Source organism: Pan paniscus, chromosome 11, assembly GCF_029289425.2.
Source record: "Pan paniscus chromosome 11, NHGRI_mPanPan1-v2.0_pri, whole genome shotgun sequence".
NCBI lineage: Eukaryota > Metazoa > Chordata > Mammalia > Primates > Hominidae > Pan > Pan paniscus.
In genome coordinates, this window is record NC_073260.2 from 86,703,186 (window position 1) to 86,725,990 (window position 22,805).

The 22,805-nt window shown below is 43.9% G+C and overlaps 1 protein-coding gene and 1 pseudogene across 4 annotated transcripts in view; one reads left to right on the forward strand and one right to left on the reverse strand.

The window, feature by feature from the left end:
• Positions 1-22,805, forward strand: part of SHB (SH2 domain containing adaptor protein B) — a 214,599-nt gene that overhangs the window by 187,622 nt on the left and 4,172 nt on the right. For 2 of the 4 annotated variants that reach the window (XM_063594378.1, XM_063594384.1), the window contains exon 8: positions 204-317. The exons of the other annotated variants lie outside the window; for them this stretch is intronic. The gene's annotated coding sequence lies outside the window, so the exon portion shown is untranslated. The remainder of the gene's footprint in view (positions 1-203; positions 318-22,805) is intronic. 4 annotated transcript variants of the gene reach the window in all.
• Positions 5,278-20,825, reverse strand: LOC103785475 (bifunctional phosphoribosylaminoimidazole carboxylase/phosphoribosylaminoimidazole succinocarboxamide synthetase-like; annotated as a pseudogene).

The window sequence follows — 22,805 nt, forward strand, 5'->3', positions numbered from 1 at the left end:
TGTGGTAGTAATAGATTGATCTGTTAGTCTTTTTATTCAGAAAACATTTAGCACACTACCTTGACTTTTAGCAACTTAACCTGGGGATGTTGCAGGTAAAACATTCCTTTGTCTATCCATCTTATTTCGTCAAGAGGGGTTTCATATAAGTTTTATTTTCCAGGTAGTTTAACTGCAAAGCTTTTTGTTTGTTTGTTTGACAGGGTTTCTATTGCCTGGGCTGGAGTGTAGTGGCATGATCATGGCTCACTATAGCCTTGACTTCCTGGGCTCAAGCGATCCTTCCGCCTCAGCCTCCTGAGTAGCTGGGACTACAGGTACGTGCCACCAAGCCCAGCTAATTTTTGTAGAGATTTTCATCATGTTGCCCAGGCTGGTCTTGAACTCCTGGGCTCGAGCAATCTGCCCACCTTGGCCTCCCAAAAGTCTGGGATTACAGGCGTGAGCTACTGTGCCTGGCTACATTTTATTTCTTAAAGGTCTTCCTCATATTTAATACACTTCCCTACTGAGTTTAAACTTTCTTGGTTTAGCTTATCAGTACTTTCTGTTGTAATAGAGTAGCCTCATGCAATGTTTACTCCCAAGTTACATGGTCTGGATGTTTGTGCTTTTCATTTTTTTTTTTTTTTTAATATCTACTTTTGCCTTCAGAGCTGCTCCTTTCTGTTGTAGCTCATTGGTTAGGAGAGTGTGAAGTTTAGCCACATTGTGAATTTGCATGTGAAGTTTTAGGTTGTTTCCTGGCTTTAGAGATCATTGAGGTTGCCTGATAAGGACAGCAAGGTAAAGGAGCAGTTGCTTCTAAAAGTCCTGTTTTGGATTGAAATCCATCATAAAGAGAAAGTGTAATATCCTGAACTTGTAAATTTAGATTTGATAAAAAGGGTGTTTAATCATCATCTGATGAAATCTTTTAACCCGCCCATAGCAGCCACTGTAGAGTTCTAGACCTCCAGAGTGAGGAGTAGGTGTGACCAGGAACAGCCCTGGGGGAATCTCTGCATAGCTACAGAGCACTCCCAATCCCCAAGAGACTGGTTCCCATCTTAAATCTTTTTATTTATTTATTTACTTTTTTATTTAGAGACGGGGTTTCGCTCTTGTGACCAGGCTGGAGTGCAATGGCGTGATCTCGGCTCACCGCAACCTCCGACCTCTGGGTTCAAGTGATTCTCCTGCCTCCGCCTCCCAAGTAGCTGGGATTACAGGCATGCACCACCACGCCTGGCTAATTTTGTATTTTTAGTAGAGATGGGGTTTCTCCATGTTGGTCAGGCTGGTCTCAAACTCCTAACCTCAGGTGATCTGCCCACCTCGGCCTCCCAAAGTGCTGGGATTATAGGCGTGAGCCACCGCGCCGGCTGCCTTAAATCTATTTATCTGACGTTCCCAACTAGGAAATTTTTTGTCCAAATAAGTATATCTGATTTTAAAGTAGAAGTCGAAGGTAAAATAGGATTTATCTCAGTTCCTATCTCCCTTCAATCTATTCTTCATATTGTCAATAATTTTTTTTTTTTTGAGACGTGGTCTCTGTCGCCAGGCTGGAGTGCAGTGGTGAAATCTTGGCTCACTGCACCCTCTGCCTCCTGTGTTCAGGCGATTCTCCTGCCTCAGCCTCCGGAGTAGCTGGGATTGCAGGCATCCGCCATCACACCCGGCTAAATTTCGTATTTTTTCAGTAGAGACAGGGTTTTGCGCCAGGCTGGTCTCAAACTCCTGACCTTAAGTGATCCACCTGCCTCAGCCTCCCAAAGTGCTGGGATTACAGGCGTGAGCCGCCGTGCCCGGCCATCAGTAATTTTTTTTTTTTTTTTTTAATTTTTTTTTAATTTATTTATTTTTTATTGATAATTCTTGGGTGTTTCTCACAGAGGGGGATTTGGCAGGGTCATAGGACAATAGTAGAGGGAAGGTCAGCAGATAAACAAGTGAACAAAGGTCTCTGGTTTTCCTAGGCAGAGGACCCCGCAGCCTTCCGCAGTGTTTGTGTCCCTGGGTACTTGAGATTAGGGAGTGGTGATGACTCTTAACGAGCATGCTGCCTTCAAGCATCTGTTTAACAAAGCACATCTTGCACCACCCTTAATCCATTTAACCCTGAGTGGACACAGCACATGTTTCAGAGAGCACAGCGTTGGGGGTAAGGTCACAGATCAACAGGATCCCAAGGCAGAAGAAGTTTTCTTAGTACAGAACAAAATGAAAAGTCTCCCATGTCGACTTCTTTCTACACAGACATGGCAACCATCCGATTTCTCAATCTTTTCCCCACCTTTCCCACCTTTCTATTCCACAAAGCCGCCATTGTCATCCTGGCCCGTTCTCAATGAGCTGTTGGGCACACCTCCCAGACGGGGTGGTGGCCGGGCAGAGAGGCTCCTCACTTCCCAGTAGGGGCTGCCGGGCAGAGGCGCCCCTCACCTCCCGGACGGGGCGGCTGGCCGGGTGGGGGGCTGACCCCCCCACCTCCCTCCCGGACGGGGCGGCTGGCCTGGCAGAGGGGCTCCTCACTTCCCAGTAGGGGCCGCTGGGCAGAGGCGCCCCTCACCTCCCGGACAGGGCGGCTGGCCGGGTGGGGGGCTGACCTGCCCCACCTCCCTCCCGGACAGGGCGGCTGGCCGGGCGGGGGGCGGACCCCCCCACCTCCTTCCCAGACAAGGCGGCTGGCCGGGCGGGGTGCTAATCCCCCCCACCTCCCTCCCGGACGGGGCGGCTGGCCGGGCAGAGGGGCTCCTCACTTCCCAGTAGGGGCGGCCGGGCAGAGGCGCCCCTCACCTCCCGGACGGGGCGGCTGGCCGGGTGGGGGACTGACCCCCCCACCTCCCTCCCGGACGGGGCGGCTGGCCGGGCGGGGGGCTGACCCCCCCACCTCCCTCCCGGATGGGGCGGCTGGCCGGGCGGGGGGCTGACCCCCCCCACCTCCCTCCCGGACGGGGCGGCTGGCTGGGCAGAGGGGTAATTTTTTTTTTTTTTTTTTTTTTTAAATTGATCATTCTTGGGTGTTTCTCGCAGAGGGGGATTCGGCAGGGTCACAGGACAATAGTGGAGGGAAGGTCAGCAGATAAAGAAGTGAACAAAGTTCTCTGGTTTTCCTAGGCAGAGGACCCTGCGGCCTTCCGCACTGTTTGTGTCCCTGGGTACTTGAGATTAGGGAGTGGTGATGACTCTTAAGGAACATGCTACCTTCAAGCATCTGTTTAACAAAGCACATCTTGTACCGCCCTTAATCCATTCAACCCTGAGTGGATACAGCACATGTTTCAGAGAGCACAGGGTTGGGGGTAAGGTCACAGATCAACAGGATCCCAAGGCAGAAGAATTTTTCTTAGTACAGAACAAAATGAAAAGTCTCCCATGTCTACCTCTTTCTACACAGACACGGCAATCATCCGATTTCTCAATCTTTTCCCCACCTTTCCCCCCTTTCTATTCCACAAAACTGCCATTGTCTTCATGGCCCGTTCTCAATGAGCTGTTGAGTACATCTCCCAGATGGGGTGGTGGCCGGGCAGAGGAGCTCCTCACTTCCCAGTAGGGGCGGCCGGGCAGAAGCGCCCCTCACCTCCCGGACGGGGCAGCTGGCTGGGCGGGGGGCTGACCCCCCCCACCTCCCTCCCAGACGGGGCGGCTGGCCGGGCAGAGGGGCTCCTCACTTCCCAGTAGGGGCGGCCGGGCAGAGGCGCCCCTCACTTCCCCGACGGGGTGGCTGGCCCGGCGGGGGGCTGACCCCCCCACCTCCCTCCCGGACGGGGCGGCTGGCCGGGCGGGGGGCTGACCCCCCACCTCCCTCCCAGACAGAGCGGCTGGCCGGGCAGAGGGGCTCCTCACTTCCCAGTAGGGGCGGCCGGGCAGAGGCGCCCCTCACCTCCCGGACGGGGTGCCTGGCCAGGCGGGGGGCTAACCCCCCCACCTCCCTCCCGGACGGGGCGGCTGGCCGGGCGGGGGGCTGACCCCCCCACCTCCCTCCCAGACAGAGCGGCTGGCCGGGCAGAGGGGCTCCTCACTTCCCAGTAGGGGCGGCCGGGCAGAGGCGCCCCCCACCTCCTGGACAGGGCGGCTGGCCGGGTGGGGGGCTGATCCCCCCACCTCCCTCCCGGACGGGGCGGCTGGCCAGGCGGGGGGCTGATCCCCCCACCTCCCTCCCGGACGGGGCGGCTGGCCGGGCGGGGGGCTGACCCCCCCACCTCCCTCCCGGACGGGGCGGCTGGCCGGGCAGAGGGGCTCCTCACTTCCCAGTAGGGGCGGCCGGGCAGAGGCACCCCTCGCCTCCCGGACGGGGCAGCTGGCCAGGCGGGGGGCTGACCCCCCCACCTCCCTCCCGGACGAGGCGGCTGGCCGGGCAGAGGGGCTCCTCACTTCCCGGTAGGGGCGGCCGGGCAGAGGCGCCCCTCACCTCCCGGACGGGGCGGCTGGCCGGGCGGGGGGCTGACCCCCCCCACCTCCCTCCCGGACGAGGAGGGAGGACGCTCCTCACTTCTCAGACGGGGTGGCTGCCGGGCGGAGGGGCTCCTCACTTCTCAGACGGGGCGGTTGCCAGGCAGAGGGTCTCCTCACTTCTCAGACAGGGCGGCCGGGCAGAGACGCTCCTCACATCCCGGACGGGGCGGCAGGGCAGAGGTGCTCCCCACATCTCAGACGATGGGTGGCCGGGCAGAGACGCTCCTCACTTCCCAGATGTGATGGCGGCCGGGAAGAGGCGCTCCTCACTTCCTAGATGGGATGGCGGCCGGGCAGAGACGCTCCTCACTTTCCAGACTGGGCAGCCAGGCAGAGGGGCTCCTCACATCCCAGACGATGGGCGGTCAGGCGGAGACGCTCCTCACTTCCCAGACGGGGTGGCTGCCAGGCAGAGGCTGCAATCTCGGCACTTAGGGAGGCCAAGGCAGGCGGCTGGGAGGTGGTTGTAGCGAGCTGAGATCACGCCACTGCACTCCAGCCTGGGCGCCATTGAGCACTGAGTTAACGAGACTCCGTCTGCAATCCCAGCACCTTGGGAGGCCGAGGCTGGCGGATCACTCGCGGTTAGGAGCTGGAGACCAGCCCAGCCGACACATGGAAACCCCGTCTCCACCAAAAAAAATACGAAAACCAGTCAGGCGTGGCGGCGCGTGCCTGCAATTGCAGGCACTCGGCAGGCTGAGGCAGGAGAATCGGGCAGGGAGGTTGCAGTGAGCTGAGATGGCAGCAGTACCGTCCAGCTTCGGCTGGGCATCAGAGGGAGACTGTGGAAAGAGGGGAGAGGGGAGAGGGGTGAGGGGAGAGGGGGGAGGGGGGAGGGGGAGGGGAGAGGGGAGAGGGGAGAGGGCCATCAGTAATTTTTTAAAATGTCACTTCAATAAATGCTTTTCCTCTGCCATAAAGACCAAACATCTTGCTGTGGCCTACAGGAGACAGGATGATCCAGCCCTTGCCTCCCTTACTCTCATCTCTAGCTAAAACTGCGCTGCTGTCTCTGCACTCCAGCCACTGGCACTTCCTGATTACTTGGGGCACGCTGTACTCATCTTGCTCCCAGCCTCTGCCCATGCAGGTGCCCTCTGCCCTCAGCACTGCCTTTCTTTACTTCATTTATAGACTGCTGTCCTTCAGATCTCGGTTGAAATGTCACTTCCTTGGGGAAGCTGGCTTACACTCTCAGGACTCGGTTAGGTTCCCCCGTCAGGCTCTTCTATGTCACCATGTTTCTATTTTTCACAGCACTTACCTGTTTTAATTACGTTGCAAATAGTTTTTGTTTGGGTCTAGAGAAGCATGTATTCACTAGTACATTTTATTTGTGTTCTCTAATTATTTTTTCTGCAGCTAAATTAGAAATTTGTAGTTTTCCCCCTAAAAATGCAATGATGTTTTCTCTGTTTTTCTTGTCACCTTTCTTCCAAATAATCCATGTGTTCAAAGTGCTTGCTTGCAGTTTGCCCCATAATAAATGGTTGTTTAATCCAAATATCTGAGTAGCAAGCTGAGCTGATCCTTCTGGAGAAAGTATGGTTGAATAGCCGAGACCACTTGAGTAGTCGCAGAGAAGACCACACATCCTGAACTCCTCAGTCTGGTGTGAGGGGAGGACAATAGATAACTGGATGTGTAGTGTTCCCAAACATCACTGATCCCAAACCATTGCTTCTGCCTGCCACTGCCACAGATACAGTACGACTGCCGCCCCTTCATACTCAGCTTTAATCCTCAGCGTTTCTTCTGGTCCTTTATGTGCAGATGTTACTCAAAGTCTACATGGAATGCCAAAATTTCCACAGGCCTTGATTTTTTTCACGGCGATTAAGATCAGAAGTAGAACCCATCAGTACTATAACACTGCACTGACTTTCTGATTTCAAAAGCGACTCTACTCTCTACAACCCACGCAAAGTTTTTCTTTACCATTTGGAACCCTTCAGGAGTTACACTGAAGCCTTGATAAGACTGTTTCAGCCAGGAGTGGTGGCTCACGCCTGTAATCCCAGCACTTTGGGAGGCTAAGGCAGGAGGATTGCTTGAGTCTGGGCAACATGGCAAGACTGGCTCTATTTTTTTAAAATAACGTTTTTAAAAGTATGATTAAAAGACTGTCTTTCTATTGGCTTTGCTCCCCCGATGGTGAGTGTCTCTAGGAGTCATTATCAATAACATCAGTGAGAATTTATTTGCTGGTCACATGAACACCAAATTCAATCTTCATATCAACCGGTGTACAGTTCTGGGAGCAACCGGGATTTCTCCGGGATTTCAAAAACAGCCTATGTGGCATGACTCATGATATCCACTTCAGTTTTATACCAAGTGCAGCAAAGCCAAATTTTGCTGCAATTAGCTGTTGCCTAGACCACTGTGGGTCATGATTGGCATCATCCTTGAAAAACATCTCCACTTTAGGTGGGCAAAACTCACATCCTTCCTTGACACCAGGATTTCTTTCGAGTAAAGAACCAGTTAGTATTCTTCTGCAAACCATTCAGTTGGAATTATTTCACACTGGGGCACAATGAAAGCTGTCTCCTCACATTTCCTGGTGAAAGCAGTTTTAATACCTGCTTCCTGTAACAACAGAAAAATGCAACTGGTAATTTTATTTGAGATTGCAGCTTTTCCTTCCAGGTGATTCTGACTGCATTTCCTGCTATAATCTGGTCCTTAGATTGCAGGACTTTTCCTGGCCTATCTAACAAGCAATTCATAGACCTCTTTTGTTTTACCCTCACATAGTTTTTTAGCAATGTTCAGTACCTCAGCTCTCACTATTATCCTGAGTGGGATGAGAGTTGCACCCATGCTGAGAGGCAGAAATCTCTGTTGTGAATATTTGATACCTCTTGCTTGCTTGCTTGCTTGCTTGCTTGCTTTCTTTCTTTCTTTCTTTCTTTCTTTCTTTCTTTCTTTCTTTATTTATTTATTGACACAGATTCTCACTCTGTCACCTAGGCTGGAGTGCATTGGCGCAATCTTGGCCCACTGCAGCCTCAGCCTCCCAGGCTCAAGCGATCCTCCCATCTCAGCATTGCCAGTAGCTGGGACCACAGGTGTGTGCCACCATTCCCAGCTAAATTTTGTATTTTTTGTAGAGACAGGGTTTCACCATGTTGCCTAGGCTGGTCTCAAACTTCTGAGCTCAAGTGATCCACCCACCTCAGCCTCCCAAAGTGCTGGGATTACAGGCATGAGCCACCATGCCTGGCCCTGTTGCCTCTTTAAAAAGCCAGTCCTGGCAGGGCACAGTGGCTCACGCCTGCAATCTCAGCATTTTGGGTGGCCAAGGCAGGAGGATCTATTGAGTCCAGGAGTTTGAGAGTTCAAGTCCAGCCTAGGCAATATAGTAAGACCTTGTCTCAAAAAAAAAAAAAAAAAAAAAACCAAGAATCAAGAATGATGGGACACATGGATATTCAGTATCACAGCATTCTGGAATATCCTATGAAATGACCGAATGAAGGTCAGCCTTCATTTGTTAATGGGTCATGGAGGTCATTTAAGGAAAAGGTAATTTTTACATTGATCTCAAAGTACTGAATTGTTTTAGCTTGGGCTGCCATAACAAAGTACCATAGACTGGATGACTTAAATCAGGGTTCCCCAACGCCTGGGCCATGGACAGGTACCCATCTGTTTGGAGCCAAGCTGCACAGAAGGAGGTGAGCAGTGGGTAAGTGAGCATTACCACCTGAGCTCTGCCTCCTGTCAGATCAGTGGCAGCATTAGATTCTCACTGGAATGCAAACCCTACTGTGAACTGCAAATGCAAGGGATCTAGATTGTGCACTCCTTATGAAAATCTAATGCCTGATGATCTGAGGTGGAACAGTTTCATCCCCAAACCATTGTGTCGCTCCACCTATCTGTGGAAAAATTGTCTTCCATAAAACCAGTCCCTGGTGCTAAAAAGGTTGGGGACCACTGGCTTAAACAACATTTATTTCTCATGGTTCTGGAGGTTGGGAAGTCCAAGATCAAGGAGCCAGCAGATTTGGTTCCTGGTGAGGGCCCTCTCCCTGGTTTGCAGAGGGCTGTCCTCTTGCTATACCCTCACATAATGGAGAGAAAGTTCTAATCTCAGCCCTTTATAAGTAATTATAAATTAGTTATCTTTATAAGATTACTAATCCCATCATGGGCACCTCTCTCATGACCTCATCTAACCCTAATTACCACCCAAAGCCCTCACCTCCAAATACTATCACATTGGAAGTTAGGGCTTCAATATATGAATTCAGTCCACAACATTAGCTGCATGATTGATGAGACTGTTCTTTATTCTCCTTTAGTTTCCAAACACTGCCAGCGATCCTTTACTCTGAGAAATGTCTAGCCAATTTGAGATAAAACACTTGTGCATGAGTCAGGATTCAGAGGTACAGGCACTCCATTTTTCTTATCCCTCCTGGCACTGTTTCTGAATTGTGGAGCTCAATTGAATGAAATTGACTAGGAAGAGCAAGAAGAAAGTATTCTTTAGAATAGTTTGTCATGGAGCACTGCTTTGTTACTGTTAGAAGCACCATTAAGGCAGTGACTTGTTTACATTGTTTTAGGGCAGCTCACCTCTACAGCTGCTCTACCTTTCATGATCAACAGAAATAAAACAAACTCAGTTCAGGCCCTCTTTATTAAGCAATTACTTCCTTCTGATGTACACTAAAAAATGCATTTAGTTACACTGAGATGCTCTCTGTTTCAGACAATACAAAGAAAAATAAACTATTTCTCTTTCAAGGGTCATCATATCTATAACGGGTGGTTTATAGTAAGTAGCTTTCTTGTTTCCTTGGGCAAAAGAAGCTTCAGAATTTTCCTTAGCCCTCTCAGTTTTCTGGGGAAAGTGTGGCTAAACAAATTTCCAGGTTTTCTCGGGCTTCACCTCCTCACTAAATAACAGTGATAGAGTTCTGAGAAGGACCAAGGTAGGAAAAAGTGGGTACAGGTGGAAACTGAGGATCTTTCATTTGTAATCTGTGTGTAAAATATGGAAGTAAAGAGTAAAAAAAATTAGGAGATGAGGGCCTCAGTTTGAAGATACAATTGATTTGGTTTTTGGTAGAGATGAGGTCTTGCTATGTTGGCCTAGGCTGGTCACAAACTCCTGGCCTCAAATGATCCTCCCGCCTCAGCCTCCCAAAGTGCTGGGATTATAGGCATGAGCCACCATGCCCAACCAGCAACAGTTTTATATACCTTGAGAAGGTTAAAGGGAAGTCCAAGAAGATTAAAGTTTTGCTGTTGCTATCTAGAGCTCTTGAAAGCTTCTGCCACTTGTGATACAAGAACAGGAATGCATGTTATTTGTGTTTGGGAGCAATACCACATCTATTTGAGTCTATTTCAACTCGAACTAGAGGAAAACAGAATCCCCAATAATTTCAGTTTGTGCCTTTTACAGTTTTTCCTCATTTATTTTATTTAGCGAGTTTGTGTTACACCTACTCAGTGTTGTAAAACTGCCATTTCAGGACAAATCATTTTGAGTTAAGAGGTTCTAGACTTTTATGGAAAATAAAGAGCATTGGCTGCCCGAGACAAGTTCCAAAGTGAAAATGTAAATGTCTCTTGATTTCTCCATCGCCTCCCAGGCTGGATTAGGCCCCTTCTGTGCCAAGTGATAACTGTTTCTTGCCTGTCTCTAACTGCATGTTTGTACTTTATCTGCCAGGACAATGTGATCTCCTCGAGGGCAGGGTCTGTCTTTCAGATTTCTATATCCACAGATGAGAGGTTCTCATAATAAATACACTTAATGAAGTAATCAATCTGATCTCTGATATTTTCTTTATCAATTATTCTCCTTGTTTCGGAAACCCTTTTAATTTCTTAAGAATTTCTTTTAGAAATCATCAAGAGGAATACATAATGGATAATTTCACTTACGTGAAGTTCTAGAAGAGGAAAATCTGTAGCAGAAAAAAACAAACAAACAGTGTTTCCCTCTGGGAGGATGGGGGCAGAGGTTCACCTGGAAGAGGCAGGAGAGAACTTGCTGGGATGGTGGTAGTACTCTATATGTTGACAGATGTTTGGGTTACACAGGTGTATACATTTATATAAATTTAAGTAATGTAGAGTTAATCTGTGTACTTCATTCTATGTAAATTTTACAACAAAAGAAAAAAACAAATGTTAAACTCTAGTCATGTGAGGACTTTTAGAAGGATGGGTACAGATGTCAGCAATTTAAAATGCATCAAAAATTAAGATGGATTAGGCTGGGTGCAGTGGCTCACACCTGTAAATCCCAGCACTTGGGGAGGCTGAGACAGGTGGATCACCTGAGGTCAGGAGTTCAAGACCAGCCTGGCCAACATGGTGAAACCCCATCTCTACTAAAAATACAAAAATTAGCCAGGCGTGATGGTGGGTGCCTGTAACCCCAGCTACTTGGGAGGCTGAATCAGGAGAATCACTTGAACCTGGGAGACGGAGGTTGCAGTAAGCCGAGATTGCACCACTGCACTCCAGCCTGGGCGACGCAGAGAGACTCCGTCTCAAAAAAATAAATAAGATGGACTGATGGACAGAGTTAGTTAAGGGATAAAACAAGTAAAATATTAATGGTAAAACCTTGGTAAACAGTGTTCACTGTAAAGTTCTTTTAACTTTGCTGTTCGGACATTTTCATAATAAAATGTTGGGAAAAAGCATTAGGGGGTTTATCATTATTGCTGAATAATTGAGAAACTCAGTTTAGCTCCTTTAGTATGCTATTCTTAGATTGCTATGAAGTTATAAGATACCACTGAAATACTTGCTAGAAGGGAACACAAGCCTGTAGCCTAGAAATTTACTTGTCTTCCCCACTAATGATAATAATATGGCAGTTCCCTCCCACTGAGGTCTGGACTATCCCCTCCTGAATGTGACAGGGCTGGTGGCTAAAACAGAGGCCAATCTTTCAAACATTCTTTCCTGCTGGGCGCAGTGGCTCACGCCTGTAATCCCAGCACTTTGGGAGGCCGAGGTGGATGGATCACGAGGTCAGGAGATCAAGACCATCCTGGCTAATACGGTGAAACCCCGTCTCTACTAAAAATAGAAAAAAATTAGCCGGGCGTGGTGGCAGGTGCCTGTAGTCCCAGCTACTTGGGAGGCTGAGGCAGGAGAATGGCTTGAACCTGGGAGGCAGAGCTTGCAGTGAGCCAAGATCACACCACTACTCTCCAGCCTGGGCGACAGAGCGAGACTCCATCTCAAAACAAACAAACAACAACAACGAAAAAACATTCTTTCCTAAGACTGCCCAGCAATAAGGGGTCTACCCACCTCCTGACTAGCAGGGACCAGGCTACCAGGAAAATTATGATTTTCCTGCAATACACTGCAACTTTAAATAAACGCCAGGAAATCTTTCTTTTAATTACATACATTTATTAAGTATGCAAGAAAAAAACTAGGTAATAACTGCTTAAGAATAAATGCAATGTGTTTAGAACAAATCTGATGCTTTGTATTTTAACTTTTAAAAAGTAACCATTTCACAATTAAATTTGGATCCTTCATTTTACCCCAACAAAAACTAACCTTTTATAGAGAAGAACTTTAACAAGTAATGTCAACAAAGCATTCTAAAGTACTCATAATTTAAACAACTTGCAAGGAGACAACTGTTTTTTTTGAGACAGGGTCTGGCTTGCAGTGGTGCAGTCTCGGCTCACTGCAACCTCTACCTCCCAGGTTCAAGTGATTCTCCTGCCTCAGCCTCCTGAGTAGCTGGGACTACAGGCATGTACTACCACACCCGGCTAGTTTTTTGTATCTTTAGTAGAGACAGGGTTTTGCCATGTTGGCCAGGCTGGTCTCGAACTCCTGACCTCAGGCGATCTGCCTGCCTCAGCCTCCCAAAGTCCTGGGATTATAGGCGTGAGCCACCTCACCCGGCTCCCTGGAAATAACTTTTTTTAAAAAACTTTTTTTTTTAAGGCTAAAAAGTGTTTTGAGTTGTGTATGCTCTGGTTAAAGTTTCAGTTGTTCCTTTTCTGGATTTATTGCTATTGTTAGCAACAGTTGCAGCTATTTACAGCTCATACCAGGGAGTGTATATTTCTGTAGCTGCTCTCTCATTTTGAGTTAAAAGATAAGCTACATAGCACCAGGTCTGTTCCTGAGAAGGTAAGATCATCTTAGCTTACTTAACTGCCCAGTAATGTAAATATCATGTTTTTGTTTTATTGTTTTGTTTTTTGAGACAGAGTTTCGCTCTTGTTGCCCAGGCTGGAGTGCAATGGCACGATCTCGGCTCACTGCAACTTCCACCCCCCATGTTCAAACAATTCTCCTGCCCCAGCCTCCCGAGTAGCTGGGATTACAGGCCTGCGCCACTACACCTGGCTAATTTTTGTACTTTTAGCAGAGACGGGGTTTCACCATGTTGGCCAGGCTGGTCTTGAACTCCTGACCTCAGGTGATTGCCTGCTTTGGCCTCTCAAAGTACTACGATTACAGGCATGAGCCACTGCACCCGGCCAATGTCATGTTTTAATCAGGGAACTCTTAGCTTTAGTTCAAGAAGTGCAAACCTGATAATGTACTGAAAATGATGTAGCTGAAGGGACACATTGTTCTTCTATATTGGCCTCAAAAAGGTAGGAGGTTCTCTAAATGGACTTCTGTTATCTACACAGAGATCCATGGCATCTGTCATCCATGGAAGATCTAAATCTTAACTTCATTTTCTATATCCGTGGTTCTCAAACTGTGGTCCCTAAGACCTACAGCATCAGTGGAGGACTGATTAGAAATGCAAAACTAGGGCTCCCACTCCAGACCTACAGAATCAGAAACTCTGGATGGGGACCCAGCAATCTATTTTAACACATTTTCCAGGTGATTCTAATGCACAGTAAAGTTTGAGCACCACTTTTTTTTGTCCTTTGCCAAAAGGGAGGAGCCTGGAGGAAAACTCAGGGACAGGCCCAGTGGTTGTTATACAAAAATTGGACTTTCCCAAGAGGGGATGTAATGCCATGAGGTAGGGGATAGCATGAAGTCTCTCCAAAGAATGAGAATGACACTCCCTGACTAGGACAAAGTCAGAGCTAATTAATGCGGTATTACAGCAGATGCTTCTAATACTTGGTGAGCAGACAATGATAAAGCTCCCAAGAGTGCTTGCCCATGGTCTTGAGTACTCTCCTGTAAGGGTGGGGGAGTCAGGGATAAGAACCTGATTCTAAGGCCTAAAATGGCAGTCTATTTCTGCCTAGTATACTCACTGGGACACACTGCCAAATAGAGATGATGCATGGACACCAGATAACCACTGATGACTGATAACGTCTCTGTTAATACATCCACCTTTACCCCATCAGGAACCAGGCAATCCTATAATTATCCCATTATTGTGGAAAAAATATATGTGGTTGAAGCCACACAGATCAAGAGAAAAACTTTAAGAATATGGCTCTGGAAGCAATAAACCTTAAAAAGTTTTAAGCTTGCTTATCTTTGCCTTTTAATAATATTGTGGATTTTTTTTCAGCCTGATATGTAGTTTTTGAGATGCAGCAACCAACTGTACATAATGTTCTATAAATGTACATGTGTCGTGATTTAAATACCTGTTTCAAGTTGATATCCTAAATAGTTATTAGTTTTTATTTATTTATTTATTTTTGAGACAGGGTCTCACTCTGTCACCCAAGCTGGTGACATGATCAAGGCTGCCTCGACCTCCTGGGCTCAGGTGACCCGCCCACCTCACTGCCCGCCCCTCCCCCCACCTTCGCCAATAGCTGGAACTACAGGCTCGTGCCACCATGCCCAGCTAATTTTTTGTAGTTTTTGTAGAGATGGGGTTTTACCACGTTGCCCAGGCTGTTCTCAAACTCCTGGGCCCAAGCAGTCTGCCCGCCTTGGCCTCCTAAAGTGCTAGGATTACAGGCATGAGCCACTGCGTCCAGCATTATTTGTTTTAAAAGTAGTATATGACAGCTATAAACTAAAACAGCTAAGCCCTAGTAGATAAAGGTCTAGGGAATAAAAGCACTTATGTGTTACAAGACAACTCTGAAAATGTTACTGGCCCTATACACATAAGCGGAAGCTTTTCAACTTTTTCACAATGATATCAGAATAATTTTACCTGATTACAGAATAAAGCTGCAATACATTTCTCTTACAGTATGACACCTGTATTCACAATGTTCTACATAGTTTGTAAGCAGTAAACATTTTCTCACTGAATTATCAAAGCTGTATAGCAACTGAAGTTAGGCTATGAAGTCAGACAGAACCAGGTAGAAGTCTAACTCTGAAACTCACTAGGTATATGACTTTAGGTAAACGAATCTAAGCCTCAGTTTCTTCCTCTGTAAAATGGGAATAACTGTACCCACTTCATAAGAATGCCTTAAGGATTAAATAGTGCCTGTGAAGCGCTAAGGCTAGTACCCAACACTAGCACACAGTAAGCAAACAGAACAGTAGCCCCTAAAGATGTCCACATCCTTAATACCCAGAACTTGTATGTAATGTTACAGGGCAAGGGCTAATTAAGGTTGTAAATGGAATTAAGTTTGCTAATCAGCTGGCCTTAAAATGGAGAGATTATCCTGCATTATGCAGTGGGCCCAATGTAATCACGAAAGTCAGTGTAAGCACGGTGGCGTACACTTGTAATCCCAGCACTTTGGGAGGCTGAGGCAGGAGGATCACTTGAGCCCAGGAGAGTTTGTGCCCAGCCTGGGCAACATAGTGAGACCCTGCCTCTACAAAAATAAAAAAATTAAGTACTTTTTTTAAAAAAAATAATATGCTTTTCTGCTGGTTTTGAAGGAAGAAGGGGCAATGAACCAAGGAATGCAGGTGGCCTCTAGATGCTGGAAAAGGCAAGGAAATGAATTGTCCCCTTAGGCTCCCAGAGGAAACACAGCCCCACCAACACCTTGATTTTAGCCCAGTGAGATCCATTTCTGACCTCCAGAACTGGAACATAAATTTTTGTTGTTTTAAATAACTGAGTTTATGGTAATTTGTTACAGCTGCAATAGAAAACAAATATACATTGTTGATTCCTTATTATTAATGCATGCCAAATAATTATTTCCCTTTCAATTAAAAATATATTTTTAAATAGCCCAAAATATGTCAGTCATAGAGATAACGAAATAGTGATAATTAGTGCTATGGTTAGTTAAATCAGTTTGTCTGAATGATTAATTTCACAAAATAATTTGAATTCAAAGGGATTCACTCTTTTTTTAATCTCCAATGATTTACCAAAAAGAGTGTCCCAAATATGATTATCATATTCTGGTGAATGAAAATAATCTGGTAAAATGAACCATCAATCACACTGTTAAATAATACAACAAGAAAATGAAATTCTAGAGAACACTGAAAAATATCATGTTCTGAGTTCTTATATAAGATTCAGTCACTGTAAACAGCTTGACAAAAAGAGGGTAAAAATCTATGAATGATGCTTCCTGTTGATAATACAATTTTCACTGAATAAAGAACTAATTTTAGAAACTCTACAAACATATTCATACCAAATAAACTTGCAAATGGCTAGAACATTAGTGAACATATGTGAAAGAATGCAATCTTAGTAAATGTGTTTTTAGTGTAAAATGCCAATTCTACATTTTAGATAGTGGCCTTCCTAAGATGAAATGTCCATATACCAGCTGAGGCCCAGTTTATCCCTGGAGGTACAGGAAGAAATTTAGAACTTTAATTTTTAAAAATCGTATCCTTTTAAACTTTCGATTTTCCTCTCTGTATGTTTAATAATGTACTTAACAGATCAGTACAATAGTATACCCATCATTTATAGATAATCAAAATTTGGATCTTAAATTTTTTCTGATGGAGAGTGCATGATTGAAAAAGTCCAGAATGTCACTAACAAGAATTACCAAGCCACTGCCATTGTCATAGCCTTGTGCTTGATTTTGGTCTAAAAATGCACATATAGGTAGTTTAAACAAAAAATCTCCAGCAATTACTAAATCAAGTTTGCCATCAACCTTTTAAACAGGTTAACCACACACAAAAAGTGTGTCAAATGTTTCAAAGTAGCATTTATTTTTAAAAAATCATGTTATGAGGTAGACATATCACATATTCAGTGCATTTATAATATAAAGGTTTTTTTAAATTAAAACCTTATATGTTTATGTAGGTGTGTATATAGATAAAATAAACTCATCTACAACTCTACATTCATCCATTTGAAAGACTCAAAACAATTAAAAAGGTAAAAAGCCAATTATAGTTTTAGAAAGCTTTTGTAATTCTGAAATGAAGAACATTTGATCTGTCCAAAAATTTGTGGGAAGGAGGTGGTTTTAATTTCAGAAGTTATTTTACTAAATTATACATTTTATAGCTAATTCTCAATGAATGTGAATATCTTTATTAGAAGGTAAGTGAAAGATACTGTAACTCTTTTATTACTTTGTACCCATCATGTCAAAATGATTACATCTAAGTAGGACCAGCTACATAATTTGCAAGCCCAGTACAAAATAAAAATGCAGTGCCCTTGTTCAAAAAGTTGAGAATTTCAAGATGGCTATAGCAAAGCATTAAAGTAAGCATGATGCCTTTCAACTTTTTTTTTTTTTTTTTTTTTTTTTTTGAGGCAATCTCACTCTGTTGCCCAGGCTGGAGTGCAGTGGTGTGCTCTCAGCTTACTGCAGTCTCAACTTCCTGGGCTCAGGTGATCCTCCCACCTCAGTTTCCCGAGTAGCTGGGACTATAGGTGCATGCCGCCATGCCTGGCTAATTGTGTTTTCATTTTTTGTAGAAATGGGGTCTCATTATGTTCCCCAGGCTGGTCTCAAACTCCCGGGCTCAAGCGATCCTCCTGCCTCGGCTTCCCAAAGTGCTGGGATTACAGGTGTGAGCTACTGCACCCAGCCTACATGGAATCTTTCTAAGTATGGGACACTATGTAACTGCACATGTACAACCTCTTTAAGCCAGCCCTGAATCTAAATCTCTTTCAACTACAGCTATGGAATACCAAGACGATAGTTATCTTTGTCCCTTGAGTTCCCAGTACTAAACTAGGCATATAATAGGGATTCAAATGTTCGTTGAATGAAAAACTGAGTCTTAACTTGCAGTTTTCCAAGTCAATGAGAAATGTTTGCTTGCTTATGGTCAGAACAGATCTTACCCTGATGAATATAGTCTGTTAATTATAATAATAAATGATGGATTCCTCTATTACGGAATAATCTGCACACTGCATTCTGCTGGCTTCACGAGAGCTTCAGGCCATATATGGTGAAGGTTCATTTGATTCATTCAACAAATATTTATTGAACAACTACTCTGTGTCAAGTCCTGTACCAGGCACTGAGGATACAAGAATAAATAAAACAGTCTCTGCCCTCAAGGAGCTTACAGTCTAGCATAAGAACTTAAAACACCTCAGAACCTACTGAGAAAAGTTTCTGGGTATCTAGTATATTGTCTGGAATACTCCAAATTTCCTAAAAATGTGAATCTAAAATTTATCAGAAAACACAGTTGGGCAATTGAAGATGCAGTGAAATTTAAAAGAAAATTCAAATATTCACCCTTTATGTAAAAACCATGAAATCTAAATGAGGGAGAAACTTAAGAAAGCTGAAAATCTACCTATTTTAAAGACTTTGGACCAGATTTAAACTTTAAAAATTATTTTATTATCTCTGGGTGACATTTTCATTTATAGTGGCATTTATATATACACATACATATAGGAGGTGTATGTGAGATATATTCCTTGGGGCTTTTGATAAAACCCATATCTTTATCCCTAGTTCATTTACAAGTAAAGAGAGCAGCGTAATGGTAACTTTGAGATTTTCCTTTTGACAGTAATTTCCATTATCATTTGAATGGGAGAAATTCTTAGGACATGATTTGGAATCATTTCTAGAATATAAATTTCATATAATCTTATTTTATAATGAGACAAAACTGTGTCTTTGTAACAATATGTGATAATTTAAGCCTATGTTTTAATGGTTATTGACAAAGTTTAATGGCATCCAAAATACTCTTATGTCTATCTGAATTTTTTTCCTGTACTCTTCTTTTTTCTTAAAAGCATGATAGACCCCTCTGCAAATACAGAGCCTTTGTTGTTGCTTTGCTGTACTTTGGTACATTGCTGTTTATTCCTTAGTCTAGCAGCATCCTTAGTTTGTAGTATATCTTACTTAGTTGCAACTAAAAAAAATTGCTAGCCTAGGCTTTAACTGGGAGTTTCTATTATCTAGAAGGTTACTGTGAACCTTTCAGAAAAGTGGAAAGCAACCAAAAGAGCTGTGTCAAAGACTGTGTCCCCCCAGAGTTTGTCCAGCTCTTACTGTAGACACTCTGAACAGGCACGGTTATCTCATGTCCAAAGCTCATAACAGCACATTAGAAGAAAGTGGGGAGCCTGTTAGAAGCAGGCATATTGATAGTGTGGGAGAAGACATAGCAAATTACTTAGCAGATATTTAAAAAATTTTAAAATCCAACAGCAGTCTGAGGCAAATGATTCTGTATACCTCAGGGCTGAGATAATCACTTTATAACATATTTGTTATAGCCCTTTACATTTTATGAAGTGTTTTACATACATCAGAGCTGGATACTTATAATAATACATTATGAATATAACTTTAACTTTTCATCATGAAAATGTGAATTATACTGAGCATGATGTTTAAGAAGAAGGCAGGAAGGTATACTAACATACCTGAAATACATCAAAAATAATTACAAGTTTTAAATGTTGGCACTTGAGAGATATACATTAGCTATCCAAAAATTCATATGTACGGTTTCCTTCAAGACCAACATGGGGTATCACTGAGTGAATTTTCACAGCCCTCAGTGACTGCTGGTCATTAAATGGGGATGATTGTCATCAGTATAAGTATCACACTATTTGTCCTGCTAAATGCAAGTTAAAAGATACTTATGGATGCCAGTACCACATATTCTGACAAATAAGGGAAACACTAGGGTTTTAAAAGATTCTCAGAGTGTTTTCCCTATATTGCACTTTCTAGATAACACAATTTTAACAATGATATAATGTGATCTTGGTTCTAGACACAGCAGTGGGGAACACATGAATTTACCTTTTTCTTGTTCCTTTTCTTAAAGTTTTTAGTATAGTCTCAGGAATATAGCAAGGAGAAATAACAAAATATACATGTGCTTTGGGCTTCTGAGGAAAAAAGACCACCCACACACATTTTTAAAAGACTAAAATAGACATCTCTTCTGCTTTAGCCATTTCATTTTCACAACTGAAAATAAGGAACTACTATATATTTGATGTCCCTAACTCATTAAACATAGCATTGCCATAAATGCACTGTTCTGCAGAAAACTTTTTAAAACAGGAGAACAATTTGTACTGCATTTACTAACAATTATACTACATTACCAATTATCATGAATTATAAATAAAAATTACTGAATAAAATTCAGAGTAAAAAACATCAGATTAGATTTTACTCTTAAGTGAAATGGGGCTTTGAAATGTTAAGATGTAATTTCTTCCAATACTATAGCATTCCTAATGCCCTTTAATTCCTTGATTAATATTCCTTGCTAACTTTTTGATCATCACCATACCTCAAGGAGGACAAAGGTTCTTTTGAGTTTGCTGGCTGTTAATTTTTAATTCTCATCTGTGTGGCTCGGTTTTTTTTCACAATGCCGTTTATCCTTAATTTTTCTTTTCTATTTTATAGCTGCTTATTCTGCTTGAAGTTTTTTAGTTAGGAATGGCCAGAATGTGTGCCCTGAGTTTATGATATTCTCATGGAAATTGTTAATCTTATAAATTTTTTTTACATGATACACATGGTAAGCTAGCTCTATAATTAAAAAAAAAAAATCCAGAAGATACTAAACAAATAACAGGCCAGCTTACCATACTTTACAAACTAAAGAGCACAATGGTAAAGCAGTAAGCACAGGCTTTGGACAAGACACAAACCTGGGTTTGAATCCCAGTGCTGCCACTCACTGCTAACTCTATGACTTAAGGCAAGTCATTTAATCTTTCTGACCCACTATTACCTCCAAATTAAATTGGGGCTCATTCCACCTACCCTGCAAGTTTTTGTGAGGGTTAGTAGTGAAGTCTGTATATTATTTGACACATGATAGGTACTCTATAGTAAAGAATCATTGGCTGAATTTTGAGTTGGGTAACTTGCTGGTCTAGCATCTGACATGAACTCTTTCTAGAGTTGATACGATTTATGAAACTTCTTTTGAATGTCAATATGACCACAGTACTTGGTAGGTATTTTAAAATAATAACAGTTTGGGTGTTTTCACCTCCAAAACTAATTTTATTTTATTTTATTTTATTTTTTTTTTTGAGGCAGAGTCTCGCTCTGCTGGCCAGGCTAGAGTACAGTGGTGCGATCTCGGCTCACTGCAACCTCTGCCTCCCAGGTTCATGCGAGTCTCCTGCCTCAGCCTCCTGAGTAGCTGGGATTACAGGCACCTGCCACCACGCTTGGCTATGATTTTTGTATTTTTGGTAGAGACAGGGTTTCACCATGTTGGCTAGGCTGTTCTCAAACTCCTGACCTCAAGTGATCCACCCACCTCAGCCTCCCAAAGTGCTGGGATTACAGGCATGAGCCACCATGCCCAGTCTATTTTTATTTTTTGAGACAGGATCTGGCTCTATCGCCCAGGGTGGAGTGCAATAGTGCAATCTTGGCTCACTGCAGCCTCTGCCTCCCAGGCTCAAACCATCCTCCCACCTCAGCCTCCTGAGTAGCTAGGACTACAGGCGTGTACCAACATGCCCATCTAATTTTTGTATTTTTGGTAGAGATGGGGTTTCGCCATGTTGCCCAGACTGGTCTGGAACTCCTGGGCTCAAGCGATCCTCCCACCTTGGCCTCCCAAAGTGCTGGGATTACAGACATGAGCCACCATGCCCATCCCTATTTTCTTTAAAAAATGTGTATTTTACAAAATGTATGGTAAGTATATGTATTTACTGTGCTTTGTGATAATTTTCTCAATGACAAAAAATTTCCAATTTTGTTAACATCCATGGTAAAATGATCTAATTTCAAAAATTTGTTCTAGAGCCAAGATCCTTATAACCTCTATAAATGTGTGTGAATAGTTAGTTGGCAGGTCCTACAAAGAAATGTCATTTTTATTCATGTATTTTGGGTTGTTTAAACATTTCTGTAAGATTTAAAATACTTTTCTTCTTATGGCTAGAATTCTCAGCATCTACTCCCATGCCTGCCTTTCTAAAATCTATTGGCCAGTTTAAGGGTATTTACAATAATACAACTTAAAGACAAAGTGTCCATAAGTCATTATTTCTAACAGACAGCATAACACAGTAGAAATTGCCCTGACCAAGGAATTAGAAGACTGGAATTCAAGTCCCAACTCTGCCACTAACTTTGCAGGATGACCTTAGGCAAGTCATGTCACTTCTCTCATTTGTCAAATAATGCAAATGATTCCATTCTAAGGTATTTTCCACCTCTAAAATTGCTTTCATTTACTATTATTATTTTTTAAATAATGAAAACACTTTCTGGGAATTGTCTTAAGCCCAAATGGGTAGAGAAGAATTTTTTTTTTTTTTTTTTTGAGACGGAGTCTCGCTCTGTCGCCTAGGCTGGAGTGCAGTGGTGCAATCTCGGCTCACTGCACCCTCTGCCTCCCGGGTTCAAGTGATTCTCTTGCCTCAGCCTCCTGGGTAGCTGGGATTACAGGCGAGCACCACCACGCCCGGCTAATTTTTGTATTTTTAGTAGAGATGAGGTTTCACCATGTGGGTCAGGCTGGTCTCGAACTCCTGACTTTGTGATCCACCCACCTCGGCCTCCCAAAGTGCTGGGATTACAGGCGTGAGCCACTGCGCCTGGCCGAGTAGAGAAGAATTTACTGCTGATTAAGGTTGTGTTTTTCAACCTGCAATTCAGAGACCCTCAGAATAAAGATTACTTGAGGTTGCTATGAAAAATACAGATTCCTGTCCTCCCCCTGGCTGAATCAGAATCTCATAAGGTGAGGCTCAGGTTTCTGCACTTTTCACAAGCTCTGTAATGGTTACAGTGCACCCTAATGTTTGAGAACCAGTGGCCTAAAGAGAATGCAACCTAAGAGGGCAAGGCTAGTGCATAGCTTAAATTGCTCCAGCCTTTGGTAATCCCTTCTAAACACAGTGCCACCCATGTGGAGGAGACTGTAAGGAAGCTGTTATTCAAAGTAGAACAGTCAGCCTTGTGCTTGAGTCCTGCTTTATGCTTGCATGTTTCATAACAAAACACAAAGGCAAGTCTTCAAATCAGCACTTAGTCTTGATATCCAAGTAACTGACT